We start from the raw sequence: 17673 nt of genomic DNA, 5'->3' as shown, positions 1-17673 counted from the left end.
CACCGGTAGATTCCACACAGTTACTCCAAATACACGTGATAGCCACTTATCCAGTTCCACCACATACGAAATAACTCCAACAGTGATTTGCCACAGGGGTGCCTTTCTTCAGTGAACTGCAAAGGGTAAAGGGTAAAGAAGCATGTGGTATTCACAAAGGTTACCCTCGCCAGAGAACCCACTCCTGTGGATTAACTAAGTGTCAATCACACTTTCGTAGCCGAATGGAAACAAGCTCACCCTCACGAGCTACTTGGAGAGAGGGTCCAAACAGTGATCTCTTCGCCACTAGGCCTCTTCTGTTTCAAACCCTCCTCTCCTCTCCTCTCTCTGCTCTGCAAACTTCTTCCAGTTGCAGCAAACTTGTGAGAGTCATTTATCAATACTCTGGATCGATCTCAACTCACCCCTTTTGGGCTACTGAAAGTTTAAACCGGGGACCGACTCCCTGGTGCCTTCCATTGACCAAATCCATCTCGACTCTAACTCTGTGCGTCTGTCACTGTCCTTGCAAACAAGCTGCAGAGAAACCATAACATTTGATTATCCATCAAATAACACCACCTCTCTCTCCATAGTAACCAAGCAACCTTGTAATCAGTAGAAATCCAACAGTGTCTAATAGTCAGTCTCATTCTCCCGGCATTTTAAAATGACAGTCACCAGAAGAAATGAACCCTGGGGTACATAACAAATAAAAGTGGATAATTACTCTCATTCTATTTCTGGCGTTCCCACAACTGATGGTCTCACTTTAAGGACTCTTTATCTTGTTATTTCATACTCTCGTTATTTATCGCTATTTATTTATATTTGCATCTCCACAGTTTGTTGCTCATTGATCCTGGTTACAGTTACTGTTCTATAGATTTGCTGAGTAGGCCCACAGGAAAAAGAATCTCAGGGTGTATGTGGTGACATACAACTTGATGAATGAACAACTTGAGCTTGATGAAGACTCTGATAGTCTATTTTACTTTGAACTTTGGATGTGTAATCCTGTCCAGACCCCTCACTACATTGCACAGTAAGCGTTATCAATGCAGGTTGGCTATTGTTCCCTTGAATTTAGACAGGTCTGAGCTAGAGAAATTAAAATTTGACTGCTTTTGGAAAGGTTCATTAATTATGGACATATACTGACCCTGGTCAGTGTAGGGTGCCGCAGATTGAAACCTTCACGTCAGTGGGTGAAGTCCCAGAGTCTCCATGTGGACATTTCCCTGATTCAAGAGAAAGCAAGCAAAAAAGTTGTTCAGCAGTAACAGGTTGTGCAAGCATACAGGAAGCAGATTTAAAAATCTGGTTGAGTTGGTGCCATAGCAACAACTTTCACTCAAGGCCAACAAAACTGAAGAGCTGATCATTACGGGAGGAAGATGCCAAAGGGCTTCATTAGGGGATCGGAGGCGGAGAGGGTCAGTAACTTTAAATTCCTTGGCATTACCATACAGGGATCTATTCTGGGACCAGTGCTTAAGTGCTATTTGAAAGAAGGTATACCAGCGCCTCTACTTTCTTAAAAGTTTGTAAAGTTTCGGGCATGTCATCCAGAACTTTGAAAAACTTTTTCAGATGCCCAGTGGGGTGTAATCTGACTGGTTGCATCACAGGATGGTATGGAAACACCAATACCCAGCATCAAACACGTCCACAAAAAGTAGTGTTTCCAGCCCAGTCCACTACAGGCAAAGCTTTCCCCATCAGAAGGCACATTTACGAGCGCTGCCAGTAGAAAGCAGAATCCTTATCAAAGGTTCCCATCATCCAGGTCATGCTTCCTTCTTGCTACTACCACCTGTGGAATTCCTTGGCACAAGCAGCAGTGGAGGCCAAGTATACTTAAGACAGAGGTTGATAGATTCTTAAGAGCTTGATGAATACTCAACAACTCGTGCTCTCGGTATTATTGACTGACTTAGTTACTTATTTATTTTCGGTTAATCTTTCTGTTGGGCAACAGTTTACTGATGCCTAATAAGGCAAGAGATACAATGAAATACTTTATAAATAACTTTTTCTGTGGTAAGTGGTCATCACAAACAATGAAGAGGCAGGCAAAAGCAAGGCTGACTCGAGGGTTGAGCCATGCGGCGCAATGCAATGTCAGAGTGTGGCATGTTTGAGGAGAAGTGAGGTCGAGGCGTGGTTGAGACGGTGTTGGAGTGACCGAATGTGAGAGGAGTTTTGGGGCCTGTCTGCCTAAACCGGGAGTGAGGTTCGATTGATCTAAGCGCCGAGACGATTTGAAGAGGTCGAGTACGGTCTCGGGCTGGGCGACGGTGTACAGACCTAGAGCGTATCACTGTGCTGGAGCCCAGTCTTGTGTTTGGATGATTTAATCGCCAGCCCAGATAGATGGAAAAGGCAGGGTTGGGCTGCTTCCATTGGCTCTTACATGATGTTTACTCCTTTCTCCGTGACGCTGAGGCTGTGAGACTGATCCAGCTGCTACACAATTCAAGTTTGCAAGCTTCGCAGTGATTTGCCCACTGTGTGATGAGCTGAGAGTGACACTATGGGCCCACTTCGGCTGCTCCGGGCTCCAGGACTATGGATCCAATTTGGTTCGGAACACTGCTGTTTGCGTGATTTGTTTTTTTTTTCTCTCTTTGTCTGTGCATTGGGTGTTGGTCTCTTTTTAAACTGGTGTTCTCTTGTGTTTCTTGCTTTGTGGCTGACTGTAAGCAGATGAATCTCAAGGTGTATGATTTGTACATTCTTTGATAAAGTTCTTTGAATCGTTGAATTTATCTATTCATTTATATTATTGTTGTATTTGTACCGACTAACCTGTTTTACAGATTGGTTGTTTGGTAATAAACGTGTCATTTTTTTTTCAATTATTATGTTGTATTTCTTTGCTTAACTGTGAATGCCTGCAAGAAAATTAATCTCAGGGTTGTATATCGTGACATATATGTACTTTGATAATAAATATACTGGTAGGCCTAAAGGTGGACAATTCCTCTGATCCTGTTGCATCCCAGGGTGCTGAAAGAAATGGCATAAATTGGAGTAGGGTTGTTTGTGATAACTTACTATAAGTCTCTGGACTGTGTGCAGATTGAAAGGCTGTGAATTTCACATCACCTTTTAAAGAAAAGAGGTCGGCAAAAGGCCAGTTAGCTTAACATCAGCAATCGGGGTGATGCTCGAGGTGATCATCGTGGGAGAAATAGTGAGATGTCTGGTTAGAAGTGGCTCCATCAGGCACAAATTTACTGGAGTTCATTCAACATCTAATCAGAGAAATGGACAGCAGAGAACAGGTGGGTTTTGTATACTTTGGATTTCCAGAAGACTTTCAATTAAGGTGCCGCATAAAGGACTTGCCCATAAGGATACACGGAGCTAATATATTAGCATATCTAGAGGGTTGAAAGTAGAGAATTGGGATAAGTTTGTGTTGACAGAGTGCCGCAGGGGCGGCCCACAATGGTTTACAATATACATTTACAATTTGGATGAGGGGACCGAGTTTGCTGATCACACTAAGCAAATTGTTGTACAGAGGATGCGGAGAGTCTGCAAGGGGATATAGATAAATAAGTGGGCAAGGGTCTGGCAAATGAAGTACAATGTTGTTAAATGCGAGGTCACCCACCCTGGAAGGAAAATCAGAAGATCGAATTATCATCTGAAAGGTAAAGGACTGCAGCATTTTGTTCCTGGACTTGGGAGTGCTTGTGCATCAATCGCAAAATGTTGGTTTGGAGATGCAATGAGTTATCGAGATGACAAATAGAAAGTTTGTCTTCATTGCCAGAGGGGTTGAATTTAGGAGCAAGGAGTTACTCTGCGGCTGTATCTGAATGCTATGCACAGTTCGGGGCAGAGATGAGGAGGAACTGCTTTAACCAGAGGCTAATGAATGTATGGAATTCTCTGCTCAGGGAAGCAGTAGCGGCTACCTGATGAAATGTATTTAAGAAACAATTGGATAAATGTTTGTATAATGGGGGAATGACGAATTATGGGAAAATGGCAGGTAGATGGAGTTGAAACCAGAGCCAGACCAACCGCGATCTTAGTAACCGGAGAAGCAGGCTCATTTCTGTTGGTGGTTTGCTTATTATTGTCTTGCGTGCCATGATTCAGTGAAAAGCTTGTCTTGCAAACTGTTCATGCAGATCAAATCATTACACAGAGCATTAAAGCTGACCTGTCGGGAAGTGTAGAGGAGGCTTAACCCAAAAGCAGAGCAGCGGAGACAATACTGTAGCTTTAATAATAGACTGCAAATAACAACAGGCAACAAGGTAAACTTCAGGTGACAGCTAGGAGCAACTAGCTGAGGCCAGCTGGTTCCATGACTGGACAAGGACTGTGGATGAGATCTAGGGTTAAATAGGCTGCAGGTGATGAGTGGCAGGTGCCAGCACGGGCAGGCCGCGAGGCATCCGTGGGAGCTGGGCTAACCGCGAGCAAGGTAAAACAATATCAACGCAGGATAAACTACAGGAGCTACAGAGAAAGTTCTTAAGGGATCTAGAGAAAATGGAAGAGAGGGGAGGGGGTGAGTCAAGGGGTGACACAGTAGGAGGAGCGTTTGATGTGTAGGAAGCCTGGAAGTGTCAGCAGCCTGATCTCCAGGGTGTTGCTGTAACCACTAAAAAGAAATTTTTGATGCTTATGTTACAATGCAAAAAGTAAGTTATAATGCAAAATTACCTCTTGCAGTGAAGGGAGATTATTTTTCTTTTTACCACGGTTGCTAAGGCATTGATCAGAGTAACTGGGGAGCTGTGTCTGAGCTTTGAAGGTGAGTCAGTGACCTTGGGGGAGGGGGGGATGCCTTGTGTGTGTGTGTGTGTGTGTGTGTGTGAGAGAGAGAGAGAGAGAGAGAGAGAGAGAGAGAGAGAGAGAGAGAGAATGAGAGAATAAACAGGTGCAGGGAAAATACAAGTTTATAATCACCGGCCCCAACCCTCAGCCTCCAGGGAGGACTGAGGTGTTCATCAATGCTTATTACCACAGAAACAAGAATTACCAGCAGCCTGGTGCTGAGGGAGGGAAAGGTTCTCTTCTGTCTCAAGGTTAATTTATTTTCAGAGTACGTATGTGATGCACCATCAATAACTCTCGGAGACAGGAGGCAAAAGATCGGCTTTTATTAGCTGCAAACGTGACCACAACATCCTGGAGACTGAGGGGGGAGCAGTGCCTCCAATCGCCTTTATACAGGGTCTGTGGGAGGAGCCACAGGAGCAGTCAGCAGAGGGGTGTGTCCAGACAGGTACACACATAGTTTACCACAGTATGTCACAACATACAACCCTGAGCTTGTGGGCATACACAGTAAATCCAAGAAACATAATAGAATGTCAGGAGATGGAAGGAAGAGAGTCAGGTCGTGGAGAGCACCCCTGTGGTGGCCCCCTTAACAATAAGTACTCCATTTTGAGTACTGCTGAAGGGGGGGACAACCTACCTAGGGTTTCTGTCCATAGGACACTCAAAGCTCCTGCACCAGTTAACATGGTTGTTAAGAAGGCATATGGTGTATTGGCATTCATCAACTGTGGGAATGAGTTCAAATGTGAGGTAATATTACAGCTATATAAGACCTTGGTCAGCGCCCACTTGGAGGACTGTGTTCAGTTCTTGTCATCTCACTACAGGAAGGATGTGGATACTGCAGAGAGTGCAGAGGAAATTTACAAGGATGTAGTCTTTTTGGAAGCTAATTCTGTCACAATTTTCTATTACTTCTCTTCTTGGATCTTCTCTTCCTTTATCTGTAAATAAATTAACTGACAGTTTGGTGGTTAGACACACTTTGAGGATCTGGCTACAGTTTAGAAAACATTTCAGTTTATTGAGATTCGCTCTTTCCAGTCCTATTTTTTCTAATTTTTTTTTAAACCACCTACAACCAATCTGGTTTTTCTTTAGAGAATGGGATAGATTAGGCATTCAACGATTTCAGGATCGGTTTGTTGGAGGGAATCTTTCTTCTTTTGAGCAGCTTTCAGTGAAGTATAACCTATCAAATACCCTCTTTTTTCGATATCTACAGATTAGAAATTTTTTAAGATCTAAACTACTTACATTTCCTACTAGCCCGGATAAGAACGTAATAGATGTAATTTTTAATTTGAAACCTCTTGAAAATGGCTGAATATCATATATTTATGGTCTGTTGTCGGGATTGAGATTAAAAAAGAGTGGGAAAAAGATCAACAGACTTCATTATCTGATGAGACCTGGAGGGTTATTTTCAAAATGGTTAATTCTTCATCATTATGCACTCGTCATTCCCTTCTACAATTTAAAGCAGTACATAGGGTTCATCTGTCTAAAGACAAGCTCTCTCGTTATATTAAAGATATATCTCCTTACTGTGACGGATGTAATAATGGAGAGGCTTCATTAATTCATATGTTCTGGTCATGTTCAAGCCTTGAAAAATATTGGAACGATGTATTCCAAACTTTTTCTGTACTTTTTAAAGTTAGTTTTAAGCCCAATCCTTTGACTGCCTTATTTGGTAGTGTTGAGGAAAGAGTTATAATTTTGGAGCCTTCTCATTCGTGGGTACTGGCTTTTATTCCTCTTATGGCTAGGAGGGCGGTCTTGCTTAAATGGAAGGAGGTTGCCCCCCCCCACACGTGCTCCATGGTTATATGACGTTATGTCATGTTTAAACCTAGAGAAGATTCATTGTTCGATTTCTGATTCTAACCAAGATTTTCAAACGTTATGGGACCCTTTCTGAACTATTTTAAAAATCTTTGAATTGTTATTAAAATATTGATCTGGGCTATTATTATAAAACACTATATGGTAAAGTACTCTTTTTTTCTCATTTTTTTTACCAACTATCTTTGTCTTGGTAGGGGGTATAGATTGTTTTTATAATATAATTAACCATACTATTGTATTTCATTATTCAATTTATTCTGTTTGATTGATCATCATTATGGGATACCATGATTGTATCAGCCTGATTTATATACAGTGCATTTTGTGTTATTTTATTTTGATTTATAATAAGTATCCTTATGAATTCTGTATTTGTGTATATGAAATAATAAAAATATTAGAAAAAGAAAAGAACAAGGATGTTGCCTGGATTGAAGAACGTGCCTTATGAGAATAGGCTGAGTGAACTTGGCCTTTACCCCTTGGAGTGATGGAGGATAAGAGGTGATCTAACAGAGGTATAGAAAATGATGAGAGGCATTGATTGTGTGGATAGCCAATAACTTTTTCCCAGGGCTGAAATGGTTAACATGAGGGGACAGAGTTTTAACGTGCTTGGAAGTTGGAATGGGGGGATGTCAGGGTTAAGTTTTTCCACACAGAGAGTGGTGGGTGTATGGAATGCAATGCCAGTGACAGAGGTGGAGGTGGATACAATAGGGTCTTTTAAGAGGCTCTTAGACAGGTACGTGCTTAGAAAGATAGAGGGCCATGTGATAGGATAATTCTAGTCAGTTTCAAGAGTAGGTTGCATGGCTGGCACAACATTGTGGGCCAAAGGGCCTGTAATGTGCCGTATTTTTTTTAAAGCACCACACCCAATAGGACGGACAAACAACCAATATGCAAAAGACGACAAACTATGCAAATACAAAAGGAAAAAAATAGTAAATAAGCAAAAAATATTGAGAACATGAGATGAAGAGTCCTTGAAAGTGAGTCAATAGGATGTGGGAATAGTCCAGTGATGGGGTAAGTGAAGTTATCCCCGTTGGTACGAGAGCCTGTTGGTTGAGGGGTGATAACTATTCCTGAACCTGGTGGTGTGTGTTCTGAGGCTCCTGTACTTTCTTCCTAATGGCAGCAGGGAGAAGAGAGCATGGCCTGGGTGGTGCTCCGTGTAGCTGGGCTCAATGGTGGGGAAGGCTGTCTCATTGTCTTGCACCCCCTGTACAAGATCAGCTCCTCACAATCAAGTGATTGTACTACCTCCTTGGAGAATAGTGGGCCTGTCTGTTGTGAGGTCTCTGTGCTCGCACAAATGTAGCCAATGAGAGGTCTTCCTTTACTACTGTGTCTGACTTGGTCAGAGAAATTCTTGCTCTTATCTGAATAACCCACTAATACTTGGCAGTCATCAAACGGAGACCGTGCATTCAGTTCAGGTCTGCTGGGAGTATTGCTGACTGGATAATGGCCCTATAATGGAATCTACAAAGCTATTCAGTTTTAAAAAGCTGCCCATGTGTTAAAATGGTTGGAAGTAGACTAACTTTCAACTTTGTTTAATGCAGAATACCAAATGTCTTCAGTAACTCCACATACAAAAGCACACTGTCTTTTAATGCCATTGCTCCCATGGAGTGGTGGGCAAAGCTGCCGGGAACCTGGTATAATCCCACCCTCGGCTGCTGTCGGTGTGGAGTTTGCACGTTCTCCCTGTGACCACATGCTCTTTCCCGTTTTCTCCTCATTCCAAAAACGTGCAGGTTAGTAGGTTAGTCGACTGGTGTAAATTGCCCTAGTGAGTAGGTGGGTGGTGGGAACTGGGGCAGTTGAGGGTGTTTGGGGAGGATGGACAGTGTAAGTGGTGGTGGGTGTAGTTTCAGTGGGAAGAGGAGTTTGTTTCCATGCTGGATGGTCCCAATTTAAAGTTAATTCTTAAGAACCATGGTTACTTCACTGACCATCAGAGATGTAAGACTTTATGGAACGGAGAATTGGTTCTCCAGATACTTGTGGCTCAGTGAAGAGTAATAATCAAATGTTTTCTGAAGTTCTCTAAACTATATGCCATGATTTGGTGAGAGATGGGGAGAGGCTAAGTTGTACCAGAGGTACCACTGATCTTCCACTTGTTACGAACCCCGTAACTGGGTTACTTACCAGCAAAGATAGGGATGTCCGTTGAAGTCTGGTGATACTATTTTTAACACTATTTATTAGTAAAAATACACAAAAATAATATAAATGCAAATATACAGATAATATACGTCATCAATACTAAATCTAAAAGTGCAGGTATAAGAATAATCAATAAGAAATAAGCTCTATCGTTGTCTAGGGGATAATGTATTGTCCGATGGAAATATAAAGTTCACTCAGTTCATGCAGACTGCAGCCGTTGAGGACTGCTGTGTTGCAATTGTTGGAGAGAGAGTGACAGAGATTTGGGAGAAAAACTTGCCGATTTTCCTTCTATGATTTCGATCCGTCAGGTGTCTCGTTGCCGTGGCCGTTCACTTGTGACCTCTCCTTTAGCTAAGCCGTTCTTCCGTGGTGAGCCCGCCACCCAGGCAATGCACACCAGCCCCCACCGGCTTTCGCTATCAAACGCTGTCACAGGATTTCTAGCGTTTCTCCTGGTGCGTCTAAAGGGGTTGTTCCCCAGACCCCTCTTTTATCCTTACTCACGGGGTCTCAGATGTCAATCAGGTTGGGATGATGCAATCTCTCAACCGGCCCACTCTGGCTGTCCCCTGAGGGGCTTCAATGAATAGTACAGTACTCAATACACAATTCCATCTCCAAGAGACAATGGCCATTATCGGCAGTTCCGTTTCGCTGAGGTCAGGACACATTCCAAACCTTGTGTATTCTGGACGGTTCTCTCTCATTTCCTGGGTCCCAGACCCGAATTAATAGCGATCTTGCGATTCTCACAAAGGAGGGGGCGACTTTGTACCCTTCGGCTCCTCAGAGTTGCGTCACATTTGTAACACACTAAACAAAAAGAGGTCCTCAAAGTCTCAAAACACGGTCTTAACACCAAACGACTGATTCATAAACTGTATGAATTCATAAAATTCAACTGTCACTTGTTGAATGCATTCTGAACTGACTAGTTCGCATGAGTGAAAAAGTGCTGGTTAAGTGTGAAAACGTTAGTTATAGCATTTAAAAAAAGTGTTTAATTATTTGCCCTGACCAAAAAAATTGAAGTCAAAGTTGAGTTTACTGTCATATGCACAAGCACGTGTGGGCAGAGATACAATGAAAAACTTAATTGCAGCAGCATCACAAAGCATCTGATAAGCAGCAGTCACAGGAAAAGCATAAACTGTCCAAGATTGTACAATAAAGGACACAATTAGAGCAAAAAAAAAGTCCATTGTACTGCAGTGACCTTAGTGGTCACAGTGTTGCTGTGCCTAAGTCGTGAATAGGAGTTTGCCCTTTGGTTCAAGAACCAAATGGTTGAAGGGAAGATGCTGTGCTTGAACCTGCTGGTGTGAGACTTCTGTACCACCTGCCCAGTGGTAGCTGTGAGGAGGTGGCATGGTCAGGGTGGGTGGGGGTTTCTGATGATGCATGTTGCCTTTTTAAGGCAGTGCCTCCTGTAGATCCTACCGACGGTGGGAGAGAATGTGCCCGAGGTGTATCAACCTGTGTCCACTACTCTCTGCAGCTACTTGTGTGCCCGAGCATGCAAACTGCGGTAGCGGACCACGATCTAACCAGTCAGGAAAGGTTCAATGGTACATCTGTAGAAATTTATTAGCATATTCAATGAGAAGCCCCTTTGCGATCCCTCTACTATCCAATTTCTAAATGGACACTGAATCCATTTGGACTACCTCACCACATTTGTTATTTATTTCTGGTTTTTGCACTAATGTTAACTATTTAATATACATATATAATCACTGTAATTCTTTTTATCTATATTTATCATATATTACATTGTACTCCTGCCATGAAGTGTATATATGTAATTTATTTTTGTATTTGCACTGTTGTCTTTTGCACACTGGTTGAATGTCTAAGATGGTGCGATCTTTCACTGATTCTATTATAACCATTATTCTATTTTGGGTTTATTGAGTATGCCCGCAAGAAGGTAGCATGGCGGATACCGCGGTGCTATTATAGCTTGTGGTTTTGGAGTTCCGGCATCTTCTGTAAGGACTTTTGTGCGTCCTCCGTGTGGAATGCATGGGTTTTCTCATAGGTACTTAGGTTTCCTTCCACAATCCAAAGATGTACAGCTTAATTGGTTATCGTAAATTGTTTTTTGATTAGGCTAGGGTTAAATCAGGGGTTGCAGTACCGCTTGATGGACTGTAAGAGCTTATTCTGCACCTTATCTCTAAATAAATAAATAAGAATCTCAGTGGTGACATAAATGTACTTCGATAAATTTTCTTTGAACTTTGAGGGCAGGGCGATAAACATGGTTTATGTCAACTTCAGTAAGGCCTATGATAGGGTTCCATATGATAGGCTGATCCGAAAGGTTAGATTACATGGAATCCAGGGAGAAATGGCTAATTGGATGCATAATTGGCTTCATGGAGGAAAACAGAGTGAGAGAGGAAGATTTTCTTGGACTTGAGGCCCATGACTAGTGGTGTGCCTCAGGTGGTTGCTGGGTCCATTGTTGCTTGTCACTTATGTCAATGATTTGGAAAATAATGTACAATTGGAATTGGTTTATTATTGTCACATGTACAGGGCCTCCGGCACAGAGGACAGCCCTGTAGCTCAGAAGGGTAGGGATAGAAGAAAGAGGACCATAGTAATAGGGGACTCAATAGTCACGGGTTCAGACAGGCGGTTCTGTGGAGGAAATCGGGAGTCCCGGATGGTAATTTGCCTCCCTGGTGCCAGGGTTCGGGACGTTTCTGATTGTGTCCAAGATATCCTGAAGTGGGAGGGTAAGGAGCCAGAGGTCGTGGTACATGTAGGTACCAATGACATAGGTAGGAAAGGGGAAGAGGTCCTGAAACGAGAGTATAGGGAGTTAGGAAGGCAGTTAAGAAGAAGGACCGCAAAGGTAGTAATCTCGGGATTACTGCCTGTGCCACGCGACAGTGGGAGTAGGAATGGAATTAGGTGGAGGATGAATGCGTGGCTGTGGGATTGGAGCAGGGGGCAGGGATTCAAGTTTCTGGATCATTGGGACCTCTTCTGGGGCAGGCATGACCTGTTCAAGAAGGACGGGTTACACTTGAATCCTGGGGGGACCAATATCCTAGCGGGGAGGTTTGCTAGGGCTGCAGGGCAGACTTTAAACTAGTAAGATGGTGGGGGGCGGGAATCAATTTGAGGAAACTATGGGAGAGGAGGTTAGTTCACCAGTAGAGCAAGTAAGTAGACAGTGTGTGAGGGAGGAAAGGCAGGTGATGGAGAAGGGATGCGCTCAGCCCGAAGATGTAGGGGAGAAGAAAGAAAAGGATAATAAATTTGAATGCATTGTTAGGGATGAAAAGAAAGGAGGAGGTGGAGGGTATCTTAAATGTATCTATTTTAATGCTAGGAGCATTGTAAGAAAGGTGGATGAGCTTAAAGCGTGGATTGATACCTGGAATTATGATGTTGTAGCTATTAATGAAACATGGTTGCAGAAAGGGTGTGATTGGCAACTAAGTATTCCTGGATTTAGTTGCTTCAGGTGTGATAGAGTAGGAGGGGCCAGAGGAGGAGGTGTTGCATTGCTTGTCCGAGAAAATCTTATGGCGGTGCTTTGGAAGGATAGATTAGAGAGCTCCTCTAGGGAGACTATTTGGGTGGAATTGAGGAATGGGAAAGGTGTAGTAACACTGATAGGAGTGTATTATAGGCCACCTAATGGGGAGCGTGAGTTGGAAGAGCAAATGTGTAAGGAGATAGCAGATATTTGTAGTAAACACAAGGTGGTGATTGTGGGAGATTTTAATTTTCCACACGTAGACTGGGAAGCTCATTCTGTAAAAGGGCTGGATGGTTTAGAGTTTGTGAAATGTGTGAAGGATAGTTTTTTGCAACAATACATAGAAGTACCGACTAGAGATGGGGCAGTGTTGGATCTCCTGTTAGGGAATGCGATAGGTCAGCTGACAGATGTATGTGTTGGGGAGCACTTCGGGTCCAGTGATCACAATAGCATTAGCTTCAATATAATTATGGAGAAGGACAGGACAGGACCAAGAGTTGAGATTTTTGATTGGAGAAAGGCTAACTTTGAGGAGATGCGAAGGGATTTAGAGAGAGTGGATTGGGTCAATTTGTTTTATGGGAAGGATGTAATAGAGAAATGGAGGTCATTTAAGGGTGAAATTATGAGGGCACAGAATCTTTATGTTCCTGTTAGGTTGAAAGGAAAGGTTAAAGGTTTGAAAGCACCATGGTTTTCAAGGGATATTAGAGATTTGGTTCGGAAAAAGAGGGATGTCTACAATAGATATAGGCAGCATGGAGTAAAGGAATTGCTCGAGGAATATAAAGAATGTAAAAGGAATCTTAAGAAAGAGATTAGAAAAGCTAAAAGAAGATACGAGGTTGGTTTGGCAAATAAGGTGAAAGTAAATCCGAAAGGTTTCTACAGGAATAATCCAAATTCCAGGGTAAATGGTAGGGCATTGAGGAATGCAGAGGAACAGAGTGATCTAGGAATAACAGTGCATAGTTCCCTGAAGGTGGAGTCTCATGTAGATAGGGTGGTGAAGAAGGCTTTTGGAACGCTGGCCTTTATAAATCAAAGCATTGTACAGAAGTTGGGATGTAATGTTAAAATTGTACAAGGCTTTGGTAAGGCCAAATTTGGAATATTGTGTGCAGTTCTGGTCACCGAATTATAGGAAAGATATCAATAAATTAGAGAGAGTGCAGAGACGATTTACTAGGATGTTACCTGGGTTTCAGCACTTAAGTTACAGAGAAAGGTTGAACAAGTTAGGTCTCTATTCATTGGAGCGTAGAAGGTTGAGGGGGGATTTGATCGAGGTATTTAAAACTTTGAGAGGGATTGATAGAGTTGACGTGAACAGGCTGTTTCCATTGAGAGTAGGGGAGATTCAAACGAGAGGACATGATTTGAGAGTTAGGGGGCAGAAGTTTAAGGGAAACATGGGGGGGTATTTCTTTACTCAGAGAGTGATAGCTGTGTAGAATGAGCTTCCTGTAGAAGTAGTAGAGGCCAGTTCAGTTGTGTCATTTAAGGTAAAATTGGATAGGTATATGGACAGGAAAGGAGTGGAGGGTTATGGGCTGAGTGCGGGTAGGTGGGACTAGGTGAGATTAAGAGTTCGGCACGGACTAGGAGGGCCGAGATGGCCTGTTTCCGTGCTGTGATGGTTATATGGTTATCTGGTATTGAGATGCAGTGAAAAAATTTGTCTTGCATTCTGATCATACTGATCCGAACATTACACAATGCATTAAAGTGGAGCAAAGTAAACAATAACAGAATATAGAATCAAGTGCAAAGCAGGTAGATAACAAAGTGCACAGTCATAGTGAGGTAGATTGTGAGGTCAGGAATCTGTCTCATCGTACTGGAGTAGAAGCTCTGCTTGAGCCTGGTGGTGCGTGCTTTTCTGACTGATGGACGAGAGAATGGCTGAGGTGGCTGGGGTCTGAGAAAGCAAGAACTGCAGACAGAGTCCCTGGAGGGGAAGCTGGTTTCTGTGCTCTGCTGAGCTGTGTCCACAACTCTCTGCAGTTTTGTGTGGTCGTGTACAGAGCAGTTGCCATATTAAACCATTATGTATCCAGAGAGGATGCGTTCTATGGCACATCAATTAAAAATTAGGAAGTGTCCATGGGGGTATGCCAAACTAGATTGAACAGTAAGTTTGTGGGTAACAGTAAAGTGGATGGTATAGTGAACAAGGAAGGACATTATCAAGATGACAGTGGGACCTTGGTCAGCTGAGTAGGCGGGTCAAGGGAATGGCAAAAGGAGTTTAACTGGGAAAATCTGAGCTGTTGCCTGGTAGACCTTTCACAGTGACCAGAAGAACCCTGCGGAGTGCTGTGGACAGACAGACCTTTTTTACCTGCGACTTCCACTTTCAGGGAAGCAAGTGTCTCCCTGAAAGCGGAAGTCACAGGTAAACAACAACACACACAAAATGCTGGTGGAACACAGCAGGCCAGGCAGCATCAATAGGGAGAAGCGCTGTCAACTGCTTCCTCTTTAAAGTCACAGGTAAAAAAGGCTTTTGGCATTCATAAGTCGTGGTGTGGTCGTGCGGAACACTGCAGAGGCCACACTTGGAGTATTGTGTTCAGTTTTGATCGCCTTGCTGTAGGAAAGATGTTATTAAACAGGAAAGAGTGCAGAAAAGATTTTCCTTGCTGCTGCTGGGACTTAAGAACACGATTTATCGCAAGGCGTTGGACAAGATAGGACTTTACTCCATAGCGAGAAGGAGATTTTACAGAGGTGCATAAAATCATGAGGGTCATAGGTAGGGTGAATGCAGCCAATCTTTTTCTCAGAATTGGGGTATCAAGAACTAGAGGGTTAAGACGAGAGGGGAAATATTTAAGAGGAACATGAGGGGCAACTGTGTTTTACTCAAAAAAGTGGTATCGGCGTGGAATCAGCTGCTAGAGGAAGTGGTTGAGGCAGGTACATTAACAACTTTTAAAAGGCAGTTGGACAGGCACGTGGACTGGAAACGTTTAGGAGGATGCCGACCAAACAATGGCAGTTGGGACTGTCTTGGAGGGGATGTTGGTCAGCATGGGCCAGTTGGGCTGAAGGGCCTGTTCTCCTGCTGTGTGACTCTGACTAAACGTGTTGTGTCTGTACCAGCACTTCCTCTGGCAGCTCATTCCTGAGGGTGAATCTCTGATCCCGCAGATCTCCTTTGAATCTCTACCCTCCCGTTAAACCTGCACCCTCTGGTCCCAGACTCCCCTGCCGTGGGGGGAAGAGAGATTCTATCTGTCCTCCTCACCATGAAATAAATCTCCTTAAGATCACCCCTCACTCTCCTGCCTTCCTGTGAAAATAAACCCAGGCTATCTAATCTCTCTGAGTTCCTGCCCTCCATCCCAGGCGTCATCCTGGGAATCTGCTCCACACACTCTTTAATACTGCCACATCCTTGTGGGAGCAAATTTAATTTGGAGGTAATCCATGATTGGTATGATTACCCTGGGGTAATCTGTCTCCTCACCACCCACCATCTCCCCAATCACAAACCACCAACACCCCACTCACCCACCCACCCACAACTGACCTCTGGGCCTAGCAGGGTTGCTCGGTGACAGGTCACATTCACCCAAGACTGACCGGGAAGAAGGCCAAGGGTAAGGCAGAGGGCCGAGGGTGATAGATTCTTGATTGGTCAGGGCTTGAAGGACATGGGGAAAAGACAGGAGATCAGGGCCGAGAGGAAAAATGGATCAGAGGAGGCTTGATAGGCCAAATGTCTTAATTCTGCTTCTGTGTTTTACGGTTCAAGGAAAGGCCCAGAGACAAAATTGCACCAGCTCCTCCTCCCTCCTCCTCGGCACTACAATCCTCCATGAATCCCCTCTGAAATTCTAAACACTAGTGAGAGCCAGTGTAAATAGGTCATAACCACAGGGCTGTGCTTTCTAACCTGGATATAACCCGGTGTGCCAGTGTTTGTGTCGATGGTGGAAAGACTAAGGGCAGTGTAAACACCTGTCTTGTCTGCCCTGGGGACGGACTGTTTGTCGATGCCACCATGGGGGAATACAGCAGGCAGGGAGCTGAGCTGAAGAGTTGCATCTGAGCTGGGAAACAGGCCTCCGAACGAGCTGCCCAACTGGGATCTTGTTTAGTGTCAGGAAAGGGTGACCGTGCACCTGAAGATAGAGTCTTAGGGCAACACAGCACAGCTACAGGCCGGTCCGCCCAGCTCGTCCCAGTTTCCTGTGTTCGGCCCAGATCACTCTGAGCCCCGTGCCTCCGATTACCTGTCCAACTGTTTCTGAAATTATACTATTGTACCTGCCTCACCAGCTATATTTCATCAAGATTTTGAAGAGATTTGGCATGTCGCCTAAAACACTCGCAAATTTCTACAGATGTACTGTGGAGAGCTTTATTCTGACAAGCTTTATCACCATCTGGTATGTGGGGGTGGAGGGAGCTACTGCACAGGATCAAAGTACAGTAGGTACTTGGAGTATTGTGAGCAGTTTTGGGACTTGTTATTTTAGAAAGGGTATACTGACATTAGAGAGGGTTCAGAGGAGATTCTAGAGAATGATTGCAGGAATGAAAGGGTTACCGTATGAAGAACATCTGGCAGCTCTTGGGCTGTATTCCCTGGAGTTCAGGAGAAAGAGGGGGATCTCATAGAAACATTCTGAATGTTAAAAGGCCTGAATAGATTAGATATGACAAAGTTATTTCCCGTGGTAGGGGAGTCTAGGACAATTGGATCAGCTCATGACTGAATGGCGGAGCAGGCTCGATGGGCCAAATGGCCTACTTCTGCTCCTATATCTTCTGGTCTTATAGTCTTATAAGCCGTAGAGAGTTGTAAACGTAGTCAGCTCCATCATGGGCACTAGCCTCCGTAGTATCCAGGACATCTTCAAGGAACAGTGCCTTAGAAAGGCAATGTCCATGATGAAGGATCCCCACCACCCAGGACATGCCCTCTTCTCATTGCTACCATTAGGAAAGAGGTACAGAAGCCTGAAGACACACACTCAGTGATTCAGGAACAGCTTTCTCCGCTCTGCCATTCGATTTCTAAAGGACGTTGAACGCATGAACACTACCTCCCTACTCTTTTCTAATTTCTTTTTTTACCCTGCTTATTTAATTTAAATATTTAATACATGTATACTTACCGTAATTCAGATTTTTTTCTCTATTATGTATTGTACTGCTGCGGCAAAGTTAACAAATTTCGCGACAAGCACCAGTGATATTAAATCTGATTCTTCCCTCATTCCACACCCTCACCACTCTGTGAAAAATTCACCCCTCGGATCCCTTTCAAATCTATCATCCTAGTTTTAGACTCCCCTGCCCTGGGGAAAAGATTG

At 43.7% G+C, this 17673-nt stretch overlaps 1 protein-coding gene across 3 annotated transcripts in view; it reads left to right on the top strand.

Annotated features, from left to right (window-relative positions):
* The window catches only part of LOC132383106 (circularly permutated Ras protein 1-like), a 65223-nt gene that overhangs the window by 6259 nt on the left and 41291 nt on the right, over window positions 1-17673 (top strand). The window contains exon 1 of one of the 3 annotated variants that reach the window (XM_059953905.1): window positions 1329-1418. The exons of the other annotated variants lie outside the window; for them this stretch is intronic. The gene's annotated coding sequence lies outside the window, so the exon portion shown is untranslated. Of the gene's footprint in view, window positions 1-1328; window positions 1419-17673 lie in introns of those variants that run through there. 3 annotated transcript variants of the gene reach the window in all.

Source organism: Hypanus sabinus, chromosome 29, assembly GCF_030144855.1.
Source record: "Hypanus sabinus isolate sHypSab1 chromosome 29, sHypSab1.hap1, whole genome shotgun sequence".
In the NCBI taxonomy this organism is placed as follows: domain Eukaryota; kingdom Metazoa; phylum Chordata; class Chondrichthyes; order Myliobatiformes; family Dasyatidae; genus Hypanus; species Hypanus sabinus.
This window is presented reverse-complemented; position numbering and strand designations above follow the sequence as displayed.